Below are 20,996 nucleotides of genomic sequence, written 5' to 3' on the forward strand. Positions count from 1 at the left end.
TCTTAGTGTCCGTGCTTGAGCCCACTTGCCCAACTCCTGAGATCTTATTGGGAAGTGGCTGATCACACACTTCAGATGTTTTCCATCTATCAGGAGACTGCCAATAGGTCTATTAGGTGCTGTCTGTGATCAATCATTATTTTAGAGAGATGTTTTAACAACCACTCAACCATCACCTGATGGTCGCCTGACATTCCTGAGGGCAGGGAGCCCTCTCCTGCCATGCTCATGTCTGCCTAACTACCAACTTCAACAGTTTTAGTTTTTGTGGTTTACACATGTGTCATTGTCTGGGCAATATTTTAATTTTCTTATTCTTGTGAACAAGGTACAGGGGCTTCCTTAAGTCTACCAAGTAGTTATTCATAGAAAGATGATTCAGAAGACTCAGTGTTCTGAATTTACCTTTTATCTCTGCTTGTTAATAATGACTCTGTTATATGCAGGTGAGGCTAGACAATGCTGCAGTAACAAATAAAGCCCTGAAGTCACAATGATGTATCAGAACAATTTTTTTTCCCCCCTTCATAGAATGTCTACGAAAGCTTTCCTCCATGCATTGACTCGGGGATCTAGGCTGTTTCCACCTTGTGGCTCATCAAAGGCTTTCATGGTCACAGCCAAATGAAATGGGAGAAGTGGAGGGACTCTCCTAGTGAACTGCCTTGACCTACATTTACACACTCCTCCTCAGTTCAAAGTCCATTAGTCAGATTTGTCACATGGCTGCAACCACAGCAGGTGAGGATGTAGGAGGAACACATGGATTTTCTCTTCCCAGCACCCTAATGGTCTCTACCTCAATGCACAAACCCAGCTTATGGCCCCAAGTGAAGAACTGCTAGTCGCTTTATTAATCAAGTAATGAGAACCTTTTTCTTATTAATTATGGTCATGTATTTATTTGATTGAGACATAGCTAATTTATTCACTCTTTCAATAAGTATTTGTTGAGTATTTCCTCTCTACCAGGCACTTTTGGGCCCTGGGGATATGTCAGTAAGTGAAACAGAACAAAACCACTTCCTTCATAGAACTAGCATTCCAGTGGGAAATTGTGAAAGATAGATAATTAACCCAAAAAATAAGAAAGCAATATATTAGGCATTGATACGTGCAATGGAGAAAATAAAACAGGGAAGAGGTTTCAAGATGCAAGTGTGTGTATCTGAGTGTTTGTGTGTATTGAGGGAGGAACTTAAAATAGGATGGTTAGTGAAGACCTTCTTGCAAAAGTGACATTTGAGTAGACACTCAAAGGAGGCAGGAGAGCTCTGGGGTAAAAGCCGTCTGTGAAGGAGAAGAAGGGAGTGCAAAGGCCCTGAGGCAGGAGAGTGCCTGGCATGCTGAGGGCAGTGAGGATGTCAGTGCGTCTGAGGAGAGTGGTGGGATATGAGGTGAGGAAGGTGATGAGGTTGTACGCACCCTGGAGGGCCTTGTAACCTGTGTAAGGATGTTGCTTTTACTCTTGCTTAAAAACCTCCAATTTTCTTCGCACTTCCCAACATACATACTGTACGTCTGTCAGTTCCCCTGCAGCAGTGGTTCTCAAATTTCAACTGGCATTAGAATCACCTAGAAGGTTAAAATCAGACTGCCATGGTTCACCTTGCAGAGTTTCTGTGGTAGGGCCTGAGAATTTGCAATTCTAATTGGATCCCAGGTGCTATGGTCTGAACGTGTGTGTCCCCTCAATTCATATGTTGAAACCTAATCCCCAGTGCAATGGTACAAGGAGGTGGGACTTTTGGGAGGTTATTAGGTCATGACAGCAGAGCCCTCATAAATGTGACTAGTGCCCTTATAAAAGAGGCTCCAGAGAGCTACCTAGCGCCTTCCACTGTGTAAGGTTGCAATAAGAAGGTGCCATCTATGAACCAGGAATAGGGCTGTCCCCAGAAGAGAGACCCCTATTCCTCACTGCCCCTCAGCACGCCAGGCACTCTCCTGCCTCATGGCCTTTGCACTCACTAATTCCCCATCTCAGACGGCTTTTACCCCAGAGCTCTCCTGCCTCCTTTGGGCATCTACTCAAATGTCACTTTTGCAAGAAGGTCTTCACTAACCATCCTATTTTAAGTTCCTCCCTCAATACACACAAACACACAGATACACACACACTTGGGTTTTGAACCAACGACCTTCTGTGTTTTATTTTCTCCCTTGCACTTAACATGAAATCTAGCCGGGCACAGTGGCTCACGCCTGTAATCCTAGCACTTTGGGAGGCAGAGGTAGGTGGATCACTTGAGGTCAGAAGTTCGAGACCAGCCTGGCCAATATGGTGAAACTCTGTCTGTACTAAAAATACAAAAATTAGCTGGGTGTGGTGGCGGGCACCTGTAATCCCAACTACTCGGGAGGCTGAGTCAGGAAAATTGCTTGAACCCAGGAGGCAGAGGTGGCAGTGAGCCAAGATCATGCCATTGCACTCCAGCCTGGGCAATAGAGTGAGACACTGCCTCAAAAAAATAAATAAATAAATAATCAAATCTGCCAGTTTCTTATCTTGGACTTCCTAGTCTTTAGAACTATGAGAAGTAGATATTGTTGTTTCAGCCACACAGCTTATGATATTTTCTTATAGCACCTGAGTGGACTAAGACACCAGGTGATGCTGATGCTACAGGGACCACACTTTGAGAACCACTGCTCTAGTGAAACAAGCTCCCTCTTGCTTTCCTACTTCCCCATGAAAACCTGCCCTGATTTTTGGACAAGGCCAGCTATGTAATTTTTGAGGCTCAGTCAAAATGAAAATGCAAGGCCCCTGTTCAAACAGGCAGGGGGAAAAAGGGCAGTATAAGGTACTAAAATATCAAAATTATCCTTCTAAAATATTTTATAGGTGGAGCATCCTTAATCCAAAAATCCAAAATAAATGTTTTAAAATCCAAAACTTTTTGAGCACTGATATGACACTCAAAATGCCCTAATGAGCATTTTAAATTTTAGGTATTCAGATTTGGGATGCTCAACCAGTAAGTATAATGCAAATATTCCAAAATCTGAAAAAAATCTGAAATTCGAAATACTTTTGGTCCCAAGCATTCCAGATAAGGTGTATTTAATACAGTACATCACTTAGAAAGTATAATGAGAGTAATAATGGCACATGAATAACAACACAAGTTTTTAAATAGCCAGAAAATATTTTTGGTGTTGTAAGTTTATATAACACAATACATAATAGCATCTTATATTAATGTGACATTATAATTAATCTGGCTTGCTTTGCTGCATATTCATTAATTTCTGATGTGTTTTCTTGCATATTTATTTATTAGATCATAAAAATTTGTACTTTTAACAACTTAATTTTCAATTGATCTAATTCAAAGCAATGTCAGTTGCTATTGGCAAATGCAAGATCACGAATACTTTTTGATAAATTTAATTTTGACAATTAAAATCTACTGATGCAACTCTTACTGGAATAAGTATTTTTTAGGCTGTAATGATATTGGGATACATTTCTGATAAATTATCTTGAAATATGAATGTTAGTACATCTAGAGGCGATGATTCCTATAGAAATATTTTCTAAAAAGATTTAACTCTTCATAGAAATCAGTTTCCTATAAATCTGAATTTAATTGTACATGTAAATTTTAATATTAATTAATATTTCCTCCAGCAGTTCCTGCAAGTTGTGGCAGTTACACAAGAAACAAAAAAAGGCTTCATAATTTTTGTATAATTCAAGGCACTTGTTTATGCATTCTATCACTGCATCTTCAAATATAAGGAAATTTAATTTTTTTTTTTTTTTTGAGACAGAGTCTCGCTCTATCGGCCAGGCTGGAGTGCAGTGGCACAATCTCAGCTCACTGCAACCTCTGCCTCCAGGGCTCAAGCAATTCTCCTGCCTCGCCTTCTGAGTAGCTGGGATTACAGGTGTGTGCCACCATGCCCGGCTAATTTTTGTGTTTTTAGTAGAGACGGGGTTTCACCATTTTGGCCAGGCTGTTCTTGAACTCCTGACCTCAGGTAATCCACCAGCCTCGGCCTCCCAAAGTGCTGGGATTACAGGCATGAGCCACTGTGCCTGGCCAGAAAATTTAATTTTTAAATTGTCTTGCTAATTTTTGGTTTATCTGAGGTTTTCCTGCAAATAATAATGTTCTTTTCTGTTGAATAGGATAATCTTTAAATTTAATTTCTATTTCCAAGCCTGTGGATATTTGGTTTGCAATGTTGCAATGGTTTTCAAAACTCTTTGAAGAATTTTAATAACTCCCTGATATGCTTCATTGCAATGTCTATGTGTACATCTTGTTTTATAACAACTTACTGACAAACTTTGCTGCCTGAGTACCAGCAGTTCCTGTTGCAGTGCTTAGACTAGAGAGTTAATATTTATGCAGATGCTGCAGGAACAGGCCTGGGGACAGACTCTCCCCGGGCTGCCCCTCAGTGGAACCCCAGTGCTGCTCCTCTCTGCCACAGCCACTACTTCTGCTACTTCCATGCACCTGCTGCTTCTGCTACTACTGCTATCACCACCAATCTAGGCCAAGGTCCCAGCCCAGCCGCCCCCTCAGATACCCCTGGTGCCCAGGACAGCCCCAGGTATGCCCGTGCATACCAGATGGCCAGGCCAACTCCTGGTGCTGCCCTTTGCCATGCCTGTAGGCATGAGCCTGCACGTGTACACTGACACCTGGAATCTCCTCTGCTCCATGCATGCTCCATTGTCTGATCTGGCTTCACAACACAAGGTCAAAAATAAAATTGTCAAGAATTTCAAGACAGTAACAGCAGAACGTTAAACCAAGCATGGGATTCCTTCTGAGAGTAGGCCCTGTGTGCACAGGTTGCACACCCATGAGGCTGGTCCTGCTTTGGAGTAAGTGAATTACCATAACTTTTGCCCATGTACCTCTTACATTATTTTCTAACAATGTGTTACACTAAATTGTTTAAGGTCTATTTTCTCCACTAAATCAGAGGTCAGCAAACTATGGCCCACTGGCTAACTCCAGCCATTTGTTATTTTTTAAATTGTTTATATTTAGGGTGTACAACATGATGGATTTTATTGTTTGTTTGTTTGTTTGTTTGTTTTTGAGACAGGGTCTCACTCTGTTGCCCAGGCTGGAGTGCAGTGATGCTATCTCTGCTCACTGCAACCTCCACTTCCTGGGTTCAAGTGATTCCCATGCCTCAGTCACCTGAGTAGCTGGGATTACAGGGGTGTACCACCACGCCTGGCTAATTTTTGCATTTTTAGTAGAGATGGGGTAATCACTCTGTTGGCCAGGCTGGTCTTGAACTTCTGGCCGTGTGTGATCCACCCACCTTGGCCTTCCAAAGTGTTGTGATTACAGGTGTGAGTCACTGAGCCCAGCCAACATGATGTTTTGGTAAACATACACATGGTGAACAATACATGATATACACATACATTAGTACCATCAAGCAAATTAACATACCCATCATCTCATATAGTTACTGTTCTTTTTGTGTGGTAAGAGTCTTCAAAATCTACTCTCTTAGCAAATTTCCAATATACAATACAATATTAACTATAGTCCTCATGTTCCACATGAGATTTCTAGATTTATTCATCCTATAGGAACCACAACTTTGTACTCTTTGACCTACATCTTTCCATTTCCCTTATTCACCCCCTCCCGTGGTCACCACAATTTACTCTTTGCTTTTATGTATTTAACTTTTTGTTTCTGCCTGTTTTGTAATAAAGTTTTATTGAAACACATGCACACATTTGTTTACATATAATCTATGGCTGCTTTCAACGGCAGGTTTGAGTAGTGTGACAAGGAATGTTTGGCCTACAAAGCCTATAACATTTGCTGCCTGGTCATTTACAGAATAAGTTTGTTGATGCCTGCATTGGACTATAGGATCCCCGAAGGCAGGAATTATATCTCTCCCATTTACTTCTGTGTTCCCAATGCCTAGGGCAGGGCCTGGCATATAGAAAATGCTCAATCAATCCTTGCTGAAAAAAAAAAAGAGTGAAACAAAAACATGAATATATGAAGAGCCTAGCCTTTTTTGAAGTAACTCATTTTATCTAAAAGAAAATCATCTTTGGCTAGAGTCACAGAGTAGAAAAAAAAAGTAAAAGAAAATCCTGTAAATTTTGATTCCTTTTCTGTTTTGTTTTCACGTAAAAATGATGTTTAAAATTACTTACCTTATGGTGAAATTGACTCTCCAGGGAAATCTAAGGTGATTGTCTTGTAGCTTGGCACGCCCTCTGGCACACACTCCAGTCTGGAGAGGCACAGGCATTGAATAGAATAGAATAGCATTCATCATTCAACAACTATTTATTGAGCAGAGCATGGGGCTAGGCGTGATAACAGAAATGACAATGATTCCACTATGTCTTACTCAATAGACCTGTAAAGGCTATAGACCAAAGAAAAAAAGACTCACAAAAATATATACTCATATATAACTATACCATAAAAAGTGTTAAGTAAAAAGGAAAATGTCTGGATGAAGTGCTTTGAATTTTCAGAGCCAGGACGGATTCCTTCTGGCTGCAGAATCCGGAAAGGCTTTGTGCCAGTCATTCTCTATTTGGTCTCAGATCCGATCCTGCTCTTCTGCATTGCTTTGCACCACAAGATGCTGGCCCCTGCAAACTACATTTCCGTGGCTGCCCTGCCAACTGGCTCTATCTAGGCTCTGTCAGTGGGAGGCCATGGAAAGAGATCGGAGGACTGGACAAAGAGAGGAGAAGTGCCACGGCTCCTTTCTTTCTCGCGCTCCAGAGAGAGGAGCCATGGTATTTCTCCTCTCTCTCTGAACCTCAGTTTTCTCACTTTTCCAATGGAAAAAGCAATTGTGTCTATTTCATGGGTTTTTTTACAAGAATGAAATGAGATAAGGCATGCAAAATGCTTAGCACAGTACCTGATAAGTAATACGCATTTAAAGAATACAGGCTGGCTGCGGTGGCTCACTTCTGTAATCCCAGCACTTTGGGAGGCCAAGGCAAGTGGATCACTTGAGTCAAGTAGTTCGAGACCAGCCTGGGCAACATGATGAAACCCCACCTCTACCAAAATACAAAAATTAGCCCAGCGTGGTGGTACATGCTTGTAGACCCAGCTACTTGGGAGGCTGAGGTGGGAGGATTGCTAGAACCCGGGAGGCAGAGGTTACAGTGAGCCGAGATCACGCCACGCACTCCAGCCCTGGTGACAGAGTGAGACCCCATCTCAAATAAATAAATAAATAAATAAATAAATAAATAAATAAAATACAGAATAGAGCTGTTCTTGCTTTTGGGCTTGTTCAGGGAAGTGGGAAGGAGTGCAGTGATCGGTGATGCCTCCTAAAGGTGAAAGGTGAGAGTAGAGCTGTGTGCGAGGAATATTTAGTAATGTATATTAAAACTGTATTATATAAACAGTTAACTGGTATTAATATATTAAAACTGTATTATAGAGCTAGAACTGAAGGGACCTGGCAAATGGACTGGCAGACTCTAGAAAGAGATTAGGAAAAATCAAAGACCTGGAATGGTGATACCGAAGCACACACAGTCAATACACAAGAACCAGTAGGCTCAGGAGAACAGATTATGAATTTACTTTTAGACAATGGTGTGCGAACCTTTCCGGTTGCAAAAAAAAAAAAGTACCTACAGTAATACCTTCAAGACACTTTAACAGGTGGGGATTTTTGTTAGAGATACAAATATATGCAGTGAGTTAGCAAAACAAAAACAAAAACAAAACATTTCAGCAGCTGCACATTCTGGCCTCATGGAGAACTGGAAAACTATCCAGGAAACCACAGCAACTGCAGTTCGTAGAGCCTGGCCTCCTCTGAAGAGGAGAAACCATTGTTTTTTACTTAGCAGTTCTACCTTGCCCAAGGCTCCTTCTGTTTACAATCTCACTCTTTCTGGTTTTCCCTTTCTTGCCTCTGTTTCTGTGGCTGGATTATCTGTCTTGCATTCAAGATGATTAGGTGAGATATTTACCACCCAGTATGAAGCTTCCCAACTGGGCTGCATCCTCAGGTTGGGTCTGGCCCATATTAGATGCCCTGGGCTCAGCATAGCAGTTGTGGTCAGCACAGCAGATTCACCTGAAACAACGCAAAGATCCACCTTTCTCAGAAGGAGCTGTGTAATCAGTAGGTTTTATAGCCAGACTGGTGAAGACAGGGTGAATTAGAGATGTCAGTGGGAGCTCCAAGGAGCTGAAAAGGTAAGACTGGATTGAGATTGAGGGAATATTGAGGATACCTAATTACTTTTGATATTCTACATTTCATATGGATTTGCTCATATAAGATCAATATCTGTCCAAGGTTTAGGGCAGAGCAGGCAGAATTTATTTCTGGTAAAGATGATTATTTCAATGGGACCCAAAAACTTAGATGATTTGCAGAGGGAGGAATTTTATTACTGTCCCTTATAAGGACTTAACTAATTTCTTAGAAGAACAACTTTGAGATTGGTTTGGAAGTGGGAATGTGGTGAGTTTAGGATTTCTTTACTGTATTGAGAGTAAAATATTCTACAGCTCAGGAAAACAAACAGAACAGCCCAACCCTCTGTGATTCTTCCCAGAACTCTTCTCATCCATCATCTCTCTTGATACTGAAGAAACCCAGAGCTTGCAACACACATATTCCAAAGATAAGTTGATACAAGCTCACTTATGCAAATTTCTTTAAAAATGAAGAGAGAGAAAAAAGTGGAGAGACAGAGACAAAAAAATACATAAAAGAAAAAATAGCTAATATTTCGAAAATCTATTATTGATGGAGCTCTAAGGGGCAGATGAATCCTTATTCTTAAAATTCCAGGTGAGGAAAAAACAGAACAATTGTTTACACAGCTGTACCCAAGAGGTGGTATGTGCACTTTTCCTCTAACTCTTAACAGAGAAACACCACAGCACTCAAAATCCTCTTTTAGAATGACTTGAATTAAAAATAATGAATTTCACAAATATCACTGAAGAAGTAGAAATTTTTAAATAAAAGAAAAGTAGCCAGTATCTTATTATCTTCTAATTCTGCCCCCTTATTTTATAAGTACATTTATAATTCTAATTCACATGAATATGCAATTTTTATGTAATTGTCATCAGAAGCCCTTGGGCTTACTATGCAGACCTTCTGAGTCTGAATGCTGTCTCAACACTTGGCATCTATGTGATTTGGCCAGTTACTTAAACTCTCTGGGCCTCAGTTTCCTCATCTGAGAAGTAGGTATAATAATAATACCTACTTGAGGATTAAATGAGACAACATCTATAGAGTGCCTAGTTCAATGGCTGGCACATGCTCAGTCAATGGTAATCACTCATTAGCCATCATTAAAATCAGGGAGTTTTGTAAGCCAGACTGGTTGGACAGGAGAGCTTAGCAGTTAAACTCTGTGTTTGCTCCGTATTTTTTCCCTCCCCACAATGATGCAGTCCTGTATCTCTTTCCTCTGGCTGCCCGGCCCCACCCAAACCAAGATAAAAGATGTAACGCACGCAACAAACATTACGTGAGCACCTGATACATGCTGGAAGGGCCCTGTGAGGACTTGGGGAAATAAAATCCTGCTGCTAGCTGCTGCTATAAACACACTGCCATGCCCCAACGCCATGTTGAGCACTTCATATGCATAATCTAAACCAGCACCCATAAATGTGGCCATAGTGACTCTCATGCAGTTGAGGAATCCATTTCTCAGGAAGGTTACAGTTATGGGCTGAAGTATGTTCCCCCCAAATTCATATGTTGAAGCCCTAACTCCCAGTACCTCAGAATGTGACTGTATTCAGAGACAGGGCCTTTGAAGAGATGCTTAAGTTAAAATGAGACCATTAGGGTAGGCCCTCATTCAATCTCCTTATGGTGTCCTTACTGATGTCCTTATAAGAAGAGGTAATGTGGACACCAGGGATGCACACACACAAAGAAATGACCATGGGAGGGCACAGCAAAAAGGTAGCCATCCGCAAGTCAAGAAGAGAGGCTCAGAAGAAACCAACCCTGCCAACACCTTGCTCTTGGACTTTTAGCCTCCAGGACTACAGTTTAAGCCACCCAGTCTGTGATATTTTGTTATGGCAGCCCCAGAAAACCGCTATAGTTATATAATGTTTAAAAGCTTAGGAGGTATTCAGCCTTAAAAAGGAAGGAAATGCTGACACACGCTACAACATGGATGAACCTTGAAGACATTATGCTAAGTGAAATTCTAAGCAAAAGAACAAAGCCAGCTTCAAACTATACTTAAAACCCAATTTCAAAGTATACTGTAAGGCTACCGGATCCAAAACAGCATGGCACTGGTCCAAAAACAGACACATAGAGCAATGGAACCGAATAGAGAGCCCAGAAATAAAGCCACACACCTACAGCCATCTGGTCTTTGACAAAGTCAACAAAAACAAGCAATGGGGAATGGACCCCTATTCAATAAATGGTGCTGGGCTAACAGGCTAGCCATATGCAGAAGATTGAAACTGGGCCCCTACCTTTCACCATGTACAAAAATTAACTCGAGATGGATTAAAGACTGAAATGTAAGACGTAAAATGACAAAAATCCTACAAGAAAACCTAGGAAATACCATTCTAAACACTGGCCTTGGAAAATAATTTTTAGCTAAGCACTCAAAAGCAATTGTGACAAAAACAACTTGACAAGTGGGAGCTAATTAAACTAAAGAGCTTCTGCACAGCAAAAGAAACTATCAACAGAGTAACCAGACAACCTACAGAATGGGAGAAAATGTTCACAAACTAGGCATCTGACAAAAATCTAATATCCAGAATCTATAAAAACTTAATAAGCAAAAACAACTCCATTAAAAAGTGGATAAATGACATGAACAGGCACTTCTCAAAAGCAGACATACAAGTGGCCAATAAACATATGAAAAAATACTCAACTCTACTAATCATCAGAGAAATGCAAATCCAAGCCAAAGGAAATACCATCTCATACCAGTCAGAATGGCTATTTCTAAAAAGTCAAAAAGATAACAGATGTTGCTGAGGCTGTGGAGAAAAGGGAACAATTATACACTGTTGGTGGGAATGTAAAGTAGTTCAGCCACTGTGGAAAGCAGTTTGGAGATTTCTCCAAGGGCTAAAAATAGAATTACCATTCAACCCAGCAATCTCATTACAGGGCATATACACAAAGAAAAATAAATCGTTCTACCAAAAAGGCACACGAACTTATACATTCATCACAGCACTATTCACAATAGCTGTGGAATTGTGTGGAATTCCACACAATTGTGTGGATTCCAAAAAAGACATGGAATCAACCTAGATGCCCATCAATGGTGGATTGGATAAAGAAAATGTGGTACATATACACCATGGAATACGACACAGCCATAAAAAGAATGAAATCGTGTCCTTTGCAGCAACGTGGATGTAGCCGGAGGTCATTATCCTACGCGGAGTAATACAGAAACAGGAAACCAAATACTGCATGTTCTCACGTATAGGCAGGAACTAGACATTGGACACACATGGTCATAAAGATGGAAACAAGATATTCAAAAGTGCGGACTGCCAGAAGGGGAGGGCAAGGAGGGGCGGAGGGTTAAGAAACCACCTTTTGATTACTAAACTCACTACCTGGGTAATAGGCTCATTCATACCCCAAATCTCAGAATCATGCAACATAGACATACCCATGTAGCAAACCTGCACATGTACCCCCTGAATCTAAAATGAAAGCTGAAATGAGAAAAAAGAAGACATGCTAGTAAAATAAGCCACTCACAAAAGGACAAATATTCTAGTCCACTCATATGAGGTACCTAGAGTAGTCCAATTCTTAGAGACAGAAAGTCCAGTGGTGGTTGCCAGGGTCTGGAGGGGAGGGAGGAATGGGAAATTATTATTGAAGAGATACAGTGTTTCAGTTTTGCAAGACAGAAAGTGTTCTGGAGGTAGATGGTGAGGACGGTTGCCCAACAATGTGAATGCCTCTGAACTGTACCCTTAAAAATGGTTAAAATGGTAAGTTGTATATTGCCTGTATTTTATGCAATTAAAAATTAACTTTTTAACAAGTTTAGGGGGCTCCTACTCTCTGTAAATTTCAATCTCATTGAATTCTTGACTAATTGCTTTTGGGGACGATGAAGGCAGGGAGTTGGAGGAGGGACTGCGGGAAGGCAAGACAGGGCTCAGGATGAGGAAGGCCTGTTTGCTTTTCCTGTTCTGTGGGAACATCTTTAAGTGAATGCTGACATCACAACAGCTGTGCAGTGATCGCCACCTCTATCAACAATGATGATAGAAGAGAACAGGATTTCCAAATGAGTGGCCGAATTCCCTGAGCGTTTTTTATTTTTAATGAGTTTTTCTCTTCTTGTTTTCCAATTTTTGGGCCTGCTCTTTATCGCACACAAAAAGAAAACATTTCCTCAGTTGTGGCCAAAGCTCTTTTCAGATTCTTCCACCGCAACAATAAATCAGCACAGCCTCTCCTTGTGGCCACCAGAGATTTGCTGACCCTCTTCATCTGCTCCCTGCCAAACCCAAGAGCTGAGGGTTGGGCCGTCAGCATCTGCCCCTTTATGCAAAGCGTTTCTGAAATGACAAGTCATGCCCACAGGACCCTGCTGTAGAATTCCTCAGGGCTGGGCAGGGACTGAGTGGGACAGAGAGAGACTCCAGTCCCCCTTCTTAGATGTGTTGTCAGAGAGATAAACATTTCTATTTGGTGGGAAAGGATCCCACCAAAAATGGGCTTCTGGTATGGTGTCTGGGCAGAAAACCACTGAAGGGTCTCCCACAGGGCAAATCAGGAAAACGTGGGCATCAAAATAAATAACAATGGGTCAGGCGCAGTGGCTCATGCCTGTAATCCCAGCACTTTGAGAGGCCGAGGGGGGCAGATCATTTGAGGTCCAGAGTTTGAGACCAGCCTGGCCAACATGGTGAAACCCCATCTCTACTAAAAATACAAAAATTAGCCGAGCATGGTGGCAGGCACCTGTAATCCCAATTACTCAGGAGACTGAGGCAGGAGAATTGCTTGAACCCAGGAGGTGGAGGTTGTAGTGAGCCAAGAGATCACATCACTGCACTCCAGCCTGGGCAACAGAGCAAGACTCTGTCTCAAAAAAATAAAAAATTAATAATAATAGTTATAATAATGGCAGCACATTGAACCCATTAAATATAATAGGAAGCCATGACTCCACCTAACTGAATACATAAATGGAAAGTTTAATGAAGAATAGGATATACGTATGTTTTTAAACTACCTCACCACAAAATACTTATTAATTACCAAGAATAACTTATTAATTACAAAGACTAAACAAAATACTTATTCATTACAACGAGTACAAGAACCAGTGGAAAGCCTGACAGACGCTTCCTTAAGCAAGAGATCAAAGTGAACACTATCATGATGGGACAAGCTAAGCTCATGTGTCACCTGACAGGATGCAGCGAGAAGACCCCGACATCCCGTTGGTGACATTCCTGCCAAAGACACATAGCCTGAATCTACTTATGGGGAAACACAGACACACCCCAACTGAGAGGCATTCTACAACACAGCTGACCTTGAAATATTCAAAAGTGTCAGGATCAGGCCAGGCGCGGTGGCTCATGCCTGTAATCCCAGCACTTTGTGAGGCTGAGGCTGGTGGATTGCCTGACCTCAGGAGTTCAACACAAGCCTGGGCAACATGGTGAAACCCCGTCTCTACCAAAACAATACAAAAAATTAGCCAGGCATAGTAATGTGCACCTGTGGTCCCAGCTATTGAGAGGCTGTGGTGGGAGAATTGCTTGAGCCTGGGAGGCAGAGATTGCAGAGTGCCAAGATCATGCCACTGCACTCCAGCCTGGGAGACAGAGTGAGACCCTGTTTCAAAAAAAAAAAAAAAAAAGTATCAAGAAAGACAAAGAAAGACTGAGAAGGTATTCCAGACAATGGAAATAAAAAAACACAACCAGCCTATAGTCTCAGCACTTTGGGAAACCAAGGCAGGAGAATCACTTCAGCCTAGGAGTTTGAGACCAGCTTAGGCAACATAGTCAGACCCTGTCTCTGAAAAAAAAAAAAAAAAAAAACTGTAACTTGGTTCTGGACTGGATTATTTTGTTGTAAAGAACATTATTGGGACAATTGGCATAACTCAAATGGGATCTAAGGAATAGACAGCAGGGCTAAGTCAATGTTGATTTCCTGATTTTGCTGGTTAATGTGGGGTCATGCAGGACCACATCCTTGTTTGGAGGAATTCCACACTAGAGTATTTAGGGGCAATGGGACATCAAATTGCAACTTACCATCAAATGGTTTAGGAAAAAATAATTCTTTGTACTGTCCTCCAATTTTTCCATAAATGTAATTTTGTTTTTCAAAATAAAAAAAATAAAAAAGAAAAGTAAGAAGAAAAAGAAAGAAGTCAGTGCCTTGTTTGGTTGGGAGGAAGGCCATGGTCTTGGGCACAAGCCTGAGATGTTTCTCAAAATTGAATTGCCTCTTTGCTGACTCCTGTGGGGACCTGGGTGGAAATGGAGGGGAGAGGACTAAGATATCAGATGAATAAGTTTGCTCATAATCTTGCTACTCAGTTAGAAGGATTCATGATGATTTGATGTGTAACATTTTAGGAATGTGTGTGTGTGTGTGTGTGTGTGTGTGTGTGTGTGTGTGTGTAGAAACCTATTTTTTTTTTTAACTGGACAACATACTATGCCTACCGTTTATGAGCTTGCCTACTTAACGATATTCTTCAACATCATTTTTAAAGGTTAGCTAATGAGTATCCCATTGGATGTGAATCATCATTTAACTTACTAACCCCAGCTGGAGTTGGATTTGACATTCCTTGGTCCACCCTCCATACCTCATATTTTCAGTTCATGCTGTGCCTCAATGAGAAAGAAAAGAGGGAAGAGCTGCCAGGTTCTTTCTGGAAGACCTTATATTGTTTCCCACTTTCCCATTAACAGAATTGGGCTATGGGAGGAAGTTTTGAGGAAAGATTAAGATCACGCTCAGATGAGCTAGGTTTAATGACCAATTATCCTCTTACCAGCCATGTGAAGTTGGACGTGTTACCTGACATCTGTGTGCCTCAGTTTCCTCATCTGTAAGAGGGGGTGAAATGAAAAGTACCCATCTCACAGCATTATTGAAAGATGAACAAACTATAAGTAGCTGGCACATGGTAAGTGCTCATTGGTGTTGGCCATTGTTAATACTATGGATAAATGTAAGAGGTAACTTTTGAGGTCTGCAGAAGGTTAAAAAGACACCAAGTGGGGTAATAGTCCTCTGCCGAAGGGGAAATAGTCCTCTGTGTTGGTGGTGAGGCATAATTATGATGGAAAAAACATTTTCCAAGGTCTGGAACTGACGTGTACTCCTTGTGACATTTTAATCTCTGAGTAATAGATTCCATTGCCTACAGGGCTGCAATTTTTCCATTTATTGCTTTTTCCTCTTCTCTCCCAAACCTGGATTCTGCCTTTTCTCAGCTCCAGCCTGCCTCTAGGAACCATGAACTGTTTCTGGATAATCCCCTTCCCACGCCAGCTTCTCTACTCAACTCAGGCAAGGAAGCCTAAAGCCCCAGAGCCACACTGCCTTCCTTGGGGAAAGTGGAGAGGACCTACCATTTGCTCCATTAGTTACTTTGCTTTCCATGCTCATGACAACTCTCTAATGCAGACACTGCAATGATCCAGGGTGCAGCAGAGGGGTTCCATGAATGGGCTTTGGAATCAGCGAGCACAGGACTGGCTTTGCCTCTCATATACTCACTGTGAAACCTGAACATCTGAGGCTCAGTTTTCTTATCTCTAGAATGAGCAGGACAATAATAATGACCTTACAGGACTATTAGGAAGATTGAGTTAAATCACACATGTAAAGTATATGCTTGTATTAGTCTGTTTTCACTCTGCTATAAAGAACTGCCTTAAACTGGGTAATTTATGAAGGAAAGAGGTTTAATTTACTCACAGGTCAGCATAGCTGGGGAGGCCTCAGGAAACTTACAATCATGGCAGAAGGTGAAGGGGAAGCAAGGCACCTTCTTCACAGGCGGCAAGAAGGAGAAGTGCCAAGTGAAGGGGGAAGAGTCCCTTATAAAACCATCAGATCTCGTGAGAACTCACTCATTATCACAAGAACAGCATGGGGAGAATCGCCCTTGTGATTCAATTACCTCCACCTGGTCTCTCCTTTGACCCATTGGGATTATGGGTATTATAGGGATTACAATTCAAAATGAGATTTAGGTGGGAACACAAAGCCTAACCATATAAATGGTTAATTAAACCTATTTCCTTCAATGGTACAGCCCCTAGAGCACAATGGATGCTCAATAGATGCTAATTACCGTAATTATCATTATTTGGAGTTGAAAAAAATGAGCCTTGGGGTAATATAATTATTATAACTATAATTAATAATTACAGTATTCTCATTACATTTTGGAGGTGCAGAAACCCTGGTATACCTATCTCTTAAGTTTAGTCCTTTTCCCACTGTACACAGCGGCTTGTCCCACTGTGCTGAAAACTACCATTCCCCTATCTTCTATAGTAATAGAAATTCTAGATGATTGTATGACCACCAGCTAAGATTACATTTCCCAGGCATCCTTGAGGCAAAATGTGGCCGTGTGACTAGTTTGGCTGGTCGAATGCGCATGGAAGTGATATTTGAAGCTTCCTGGTTAGGTATTTACAAGGAAAGGGCCTGCTTTCCCTTGTCCCTTTCCCTCTTGGGTTGACTGCGTGAACTTTGACATAGAAGGATATAAACTTCTATCTTGTTTAAGCCATTGTATTTTGAGTCTCTTTGTTACAGCAGTCAAACCCTCAAAGAGAGGGAGTAGCAGTGTTCGTAGTAACAGGACTCAGGCTAGGAGTCAGGAGACTTGGCTCTATCCCTCATTTGCTTCATGGCTGAAATATTCATTTGCTCCCTTATCTGACAACATTTTTCCAGCACCTGTACAAGACATTAGCAAGAGATAAATAAAACATAGCTCCAGAAATTATCTAATCCATCTGCAGTCTTGGTGATGTTATCCATGTTAATCTTCGAGGACAATATGCTCACTTATAGAGGATATGGAGTTCAGTTGCAGATGCAGACCAGGTCTCTTAAATAATTGCTCTGCAGGTTCCAAACATTTTATGGGTTCAGAATGGGTTACAAATCTGTTAATATACTGAGCAAAATGCTCAAAACAATCAAGGATGTTGAGACACTTACTAATTGCAAATCCTTTGCAAGATATTGAACCTCAGTTCCAGTTGTCATATGGAAATAATGGTATGGAGGGAATTAAATTAGAGAACACATATAAAGTACTTAACACTCTATCTGACATTTAGGAAGCAGTCAATAAGTGCTGTTGACAATGACAACAATGAAAACAATGACAATGATGATGATGATGAAGGCATAGGCTTGATTTTCCACTGCCGTGGAAAATCGGCCAACCAAGGCCCTCAGAAGAGCAGTCATCACCAATACTCTGCCACCCATGTGTACTCTGAGGGCCAAACGAAGCTGTCTTTGTTAAAACACTTTTTAAGAAGGGAGATGTGATAGTGGGGGGACATCTTTGACAACATCCAAACCTGCAGCATTCCACCCTACCTACCTTGGTCCCTCAAATTACTTTTCTTATCTTTGCCAAGCTCTCATCTGATGACTGCTGCTGCATTGCAGTGCTTTACTATGAATTCTGAGGGGTTATTATATTGACTAGTGATCATCATCTAGTCTCCATGTCCACTGGGATCTGTCCACATACATGCATAATTAATCAGATGAAAGTCAGGAAAAGAAAGGAGTTTTAGTCTAATGATTATATTAAATGACCTCTTTACCTTTGAATACTCATAATGAGTTACCTTTTTGAATTCTGGAACGCTGACTCTCAATATAAGGTGCTATACATGTAATGTCATATATATTGTATCGTATGTTCCTTAATTCCACAGACTAATGATTATTATCCTGACTACAGGCAAGGAAACTGATTCAGGACGTAACTTCCTAGGTACATAGAGGCAAATCAAGAAACTAATAAAGTTTAAGCTCAGCCCCCTTATTTACACAATCCTCTTCCAAGACCATGTACTGATTTTGAATCCATGTTTGTGCTCTTTTTCTTAAAGAGCCCCCCGAATTTTATCAGCTACAAGCCCTACAAAATCTGGATCTGTCCCTATAAGTCATATAGATGCTAAATATTGGAGCCAGAATTTGAACAGCAATTATTTAGTATTTTAATTAAGAGTTTAACTGAATTCACTGTAATTTATTAAAATAGTGGTATAGGCACACAAAGTTGTGCCAATGAACCAATGCTGGTCCATGAGTTTGGGATTGGAATCTCCCAGTGATATGCCCAAATGATATGCTGCATACATTTTATGGAGTCAGTATATTGATATCAGCACTTCTTATTGTCCAAGGTTCTACACTTGATAATGACCATAATACCTGGGTTTTACGGAACATATATTCTCTAATATGCTCAGAGATTGCATCCATTATTCTGATGAGGCAGAATTATCTCCTTCACATTGTAATTGCTAATCAAGCTGAGAAAACAAACATCTTAATGGGAGAACCAGAGTAGACGATGAAGGGACTGATCAGGAGCACATAGGAGACACCCTCTGGGAATTCCAAGATATGACTCAGTGACCTGTCGAGTGAGGGCACTGGGCAGTTTGTCTTTAAAAGTGAAGAAATACACCTGACTCCAGTCTGTCCCCAGACTTGAAAGTTCTAACTGATCTCATTTTCTCTTTCACATCTTCAAGTCTTGGATTCCTGTATTCATCTCCTGTAAATACCACACCCCCAGCCCCCATCCTTCAGACCTAGAATTGGGCATGGCAGGGGAGCATAGAAAGGAGAAGACAGTCACCATCATCCAACGGTATAAGAATGTGAAGATGGGAAAAGGATGCATGTAGCCACCTTTTTTGTTGTTATTTTTTTCTTGTTGGTTTTTTGTTTTTGTTTTTTTTTTTTGGAGATGGAGTCTCACTCTGTTACCCAGGCTGGAGAGTGCAATGGCATGATCTTGGCTCACTGCAACCTCTGCCTCCTGGGTTTAAGTGATTCTCCTGCCTCAGCCTCCCAAATAGCTGGGACTACAGGCATGTGCCACCACACCTGGCTATTTTTTGCATTTTTAGTAGAGACAGGGTTTCACCATGCTGGCCAGTCTGGTCTCAAACTCCTGACTCAGGTGATCCGCTCACCTCGGCCTCCCAAAGTGCTGAGATTAAAGGCATGAGGCACTGTGCCTGGCCACATGTGGCCACCTTTTGCCTCCCATTATGATCCTGGGTTATGTTGACAGTTGAGCTGAATGCTCCTGTTGTGACACCAACCCTATCCTTCAGGATGGTTAGCCAGAGAGAAATCTCAGATTCTCTTTCTCTCTCTTCTGCCGCCACAGGGTCTTCCCTGCCTAACAATCTCTGTGTATGGTTTAAATCACCTCCAGAGCTTCACCTGGTAGAGAAAAACAAACTCACCTAAAGTTTCCAATTCTTCTAATTTAATTCCAGGAAAAGTGCCATCTGCACATCTTTGGTATCAAAATCTCTGCTTATCTCATCAGCAAAATGTCAGCAAACAACAGTAAAAACTATGACTCACATTCAAACAAATCTGGTATTAAAGATAGGGAGGCGTGACTTTCTTTATCCCTTGAGAGGAGAGATAAAACTAATTTTTTCTCATTTTTCCAGGAAAGCAGGGTGAAGGTTGGGTAAAGAGATGGGTGGAGGATAAGTCAGAACTTCTGAGTCCTGTGCCAACTGCTCCAAGCTTGGCAAAGGCATGCCAAGAAAACAAAGACATGCTTGAGGTACTCCACAGGTCAAGGTCCCTGCGGGGGCCTCAATGGAGACAATGGAAATATGTGGTGATTCCCCTCATCCAGCACCCTCCCTTGAAGTCAGAGAGGGATGCTATGTAATGTTCCACTTTCCAGAACAGCTACTGGAGGGTTGTTTCTGACTATTTGACAAGGCTTTGAAATCCTGATTATAGATAGAACAGCTATCTCTCTTTTATTTTCCCCCTAACTTTTTTAACATTAAGTCTGGGCACTGTGGCTCATGCCTATAAACATAGCACTTTGAGAGGCTGAGGCAGGGGAATTGCTTGAGGCCAGGAGTTCAAGACCAACTTGGGCAACATAGTGAGACCTCCATCTCTACAAAAAATATATATAAAATAATTAGCCAGGCATGGTGATGAGCCTGTAGTCCCAGTTACTTGGGAGGCTGAGGCTGGAGGATCACTTGAGCACAGGAATTTGAGGCTGCAGTGAGCTATGATCGCCACTGCACTCCAGCCTGGGTGACACAGTGAGACCCTGTCTGTCAAGAAAACAAGCAAAAACAAAAACAAACAAAAACTCCCCCACCACCACCCCCAAGCAACAACAACAAATTTAAATACTTAATTAATACACACGGGGGAAAATTAAAAAGTTAAGATGAGTTTGTAATAAAAAGAAATCGTTTCCTGCCTTGCTTCACCCTAGCCAGGTCCCTTTTTTTGTTTCTTGTTGTTTTTTTTTTTTGAGACAGAGTTTCACTCTTGTTGCCCAGGCTGGAGTGCAATGGCGCGATCTCGGTTCACCACAACCTCTACCTCCTAGGTTCAAGCAATTCTCCTGCTCAGACTCCCAAGTAGCTGGCATTACAGGCATGCACCACCATGCCTGGCTAATTTTGTATTTTTAGTAGAGATGGGGGTTTCTCCATGTTGGTCAAGCTGGTCTTGAACTCCCGACCTCAGGTGATCCGCCTGCCTCAGCCTCCCAAAGTGCTGGGATTACCGGTGTAAGTCACCGCACCCAGCCAACAGGTCTCCTTTTTTTAGATACCATTTCTTTTTTTATATTTTAAAGTTTTAACTTGTCTAGTGGTTGCCTTCATATTGATAAATACATTTGCTATACTGACATTTCATGATTTATCAACTTTATAATTTAAACA

The 20,996-nt window shown here is 41.4% G+C and overlaps 1 long non-coding RNA gene across 1 annotated transcript in view; it reads right to left on the reverse strand.

Annotated features, from left to right (window-relative positions):
• Window positions 1-20,996, reverse strand: part of LOC129049193 (uncharacterized) — a 48,354-nt gene that overhangs the window by 7,703 nt on the left and 19,655 nt on the right. The window contains exon 2 of the long non-coding RNA XR_008512049.1: window positions 6,167-6,246. This is a non-coding gene — a long non-coding RNA (uncharacterized LOC129049193). The remainder of the gene's footprint in view (window positions 1-6,166; window positions 6,247-20,996) is intronic.

Source organism: Pongo abelii, chromosome 10 (assembly GCF_028885655.2).
Source record: "Pongo abelii isolate AG06213 chromosome 10, NHGRI_mPonAbe1-v2.0_pri, whole genome shotgun sequence".
Lineage (NCBI taxonomy): Eukaryota > Metazoa > Chordata > Mammalia > Primates > Hominidae > Pongo > Pongo abelii.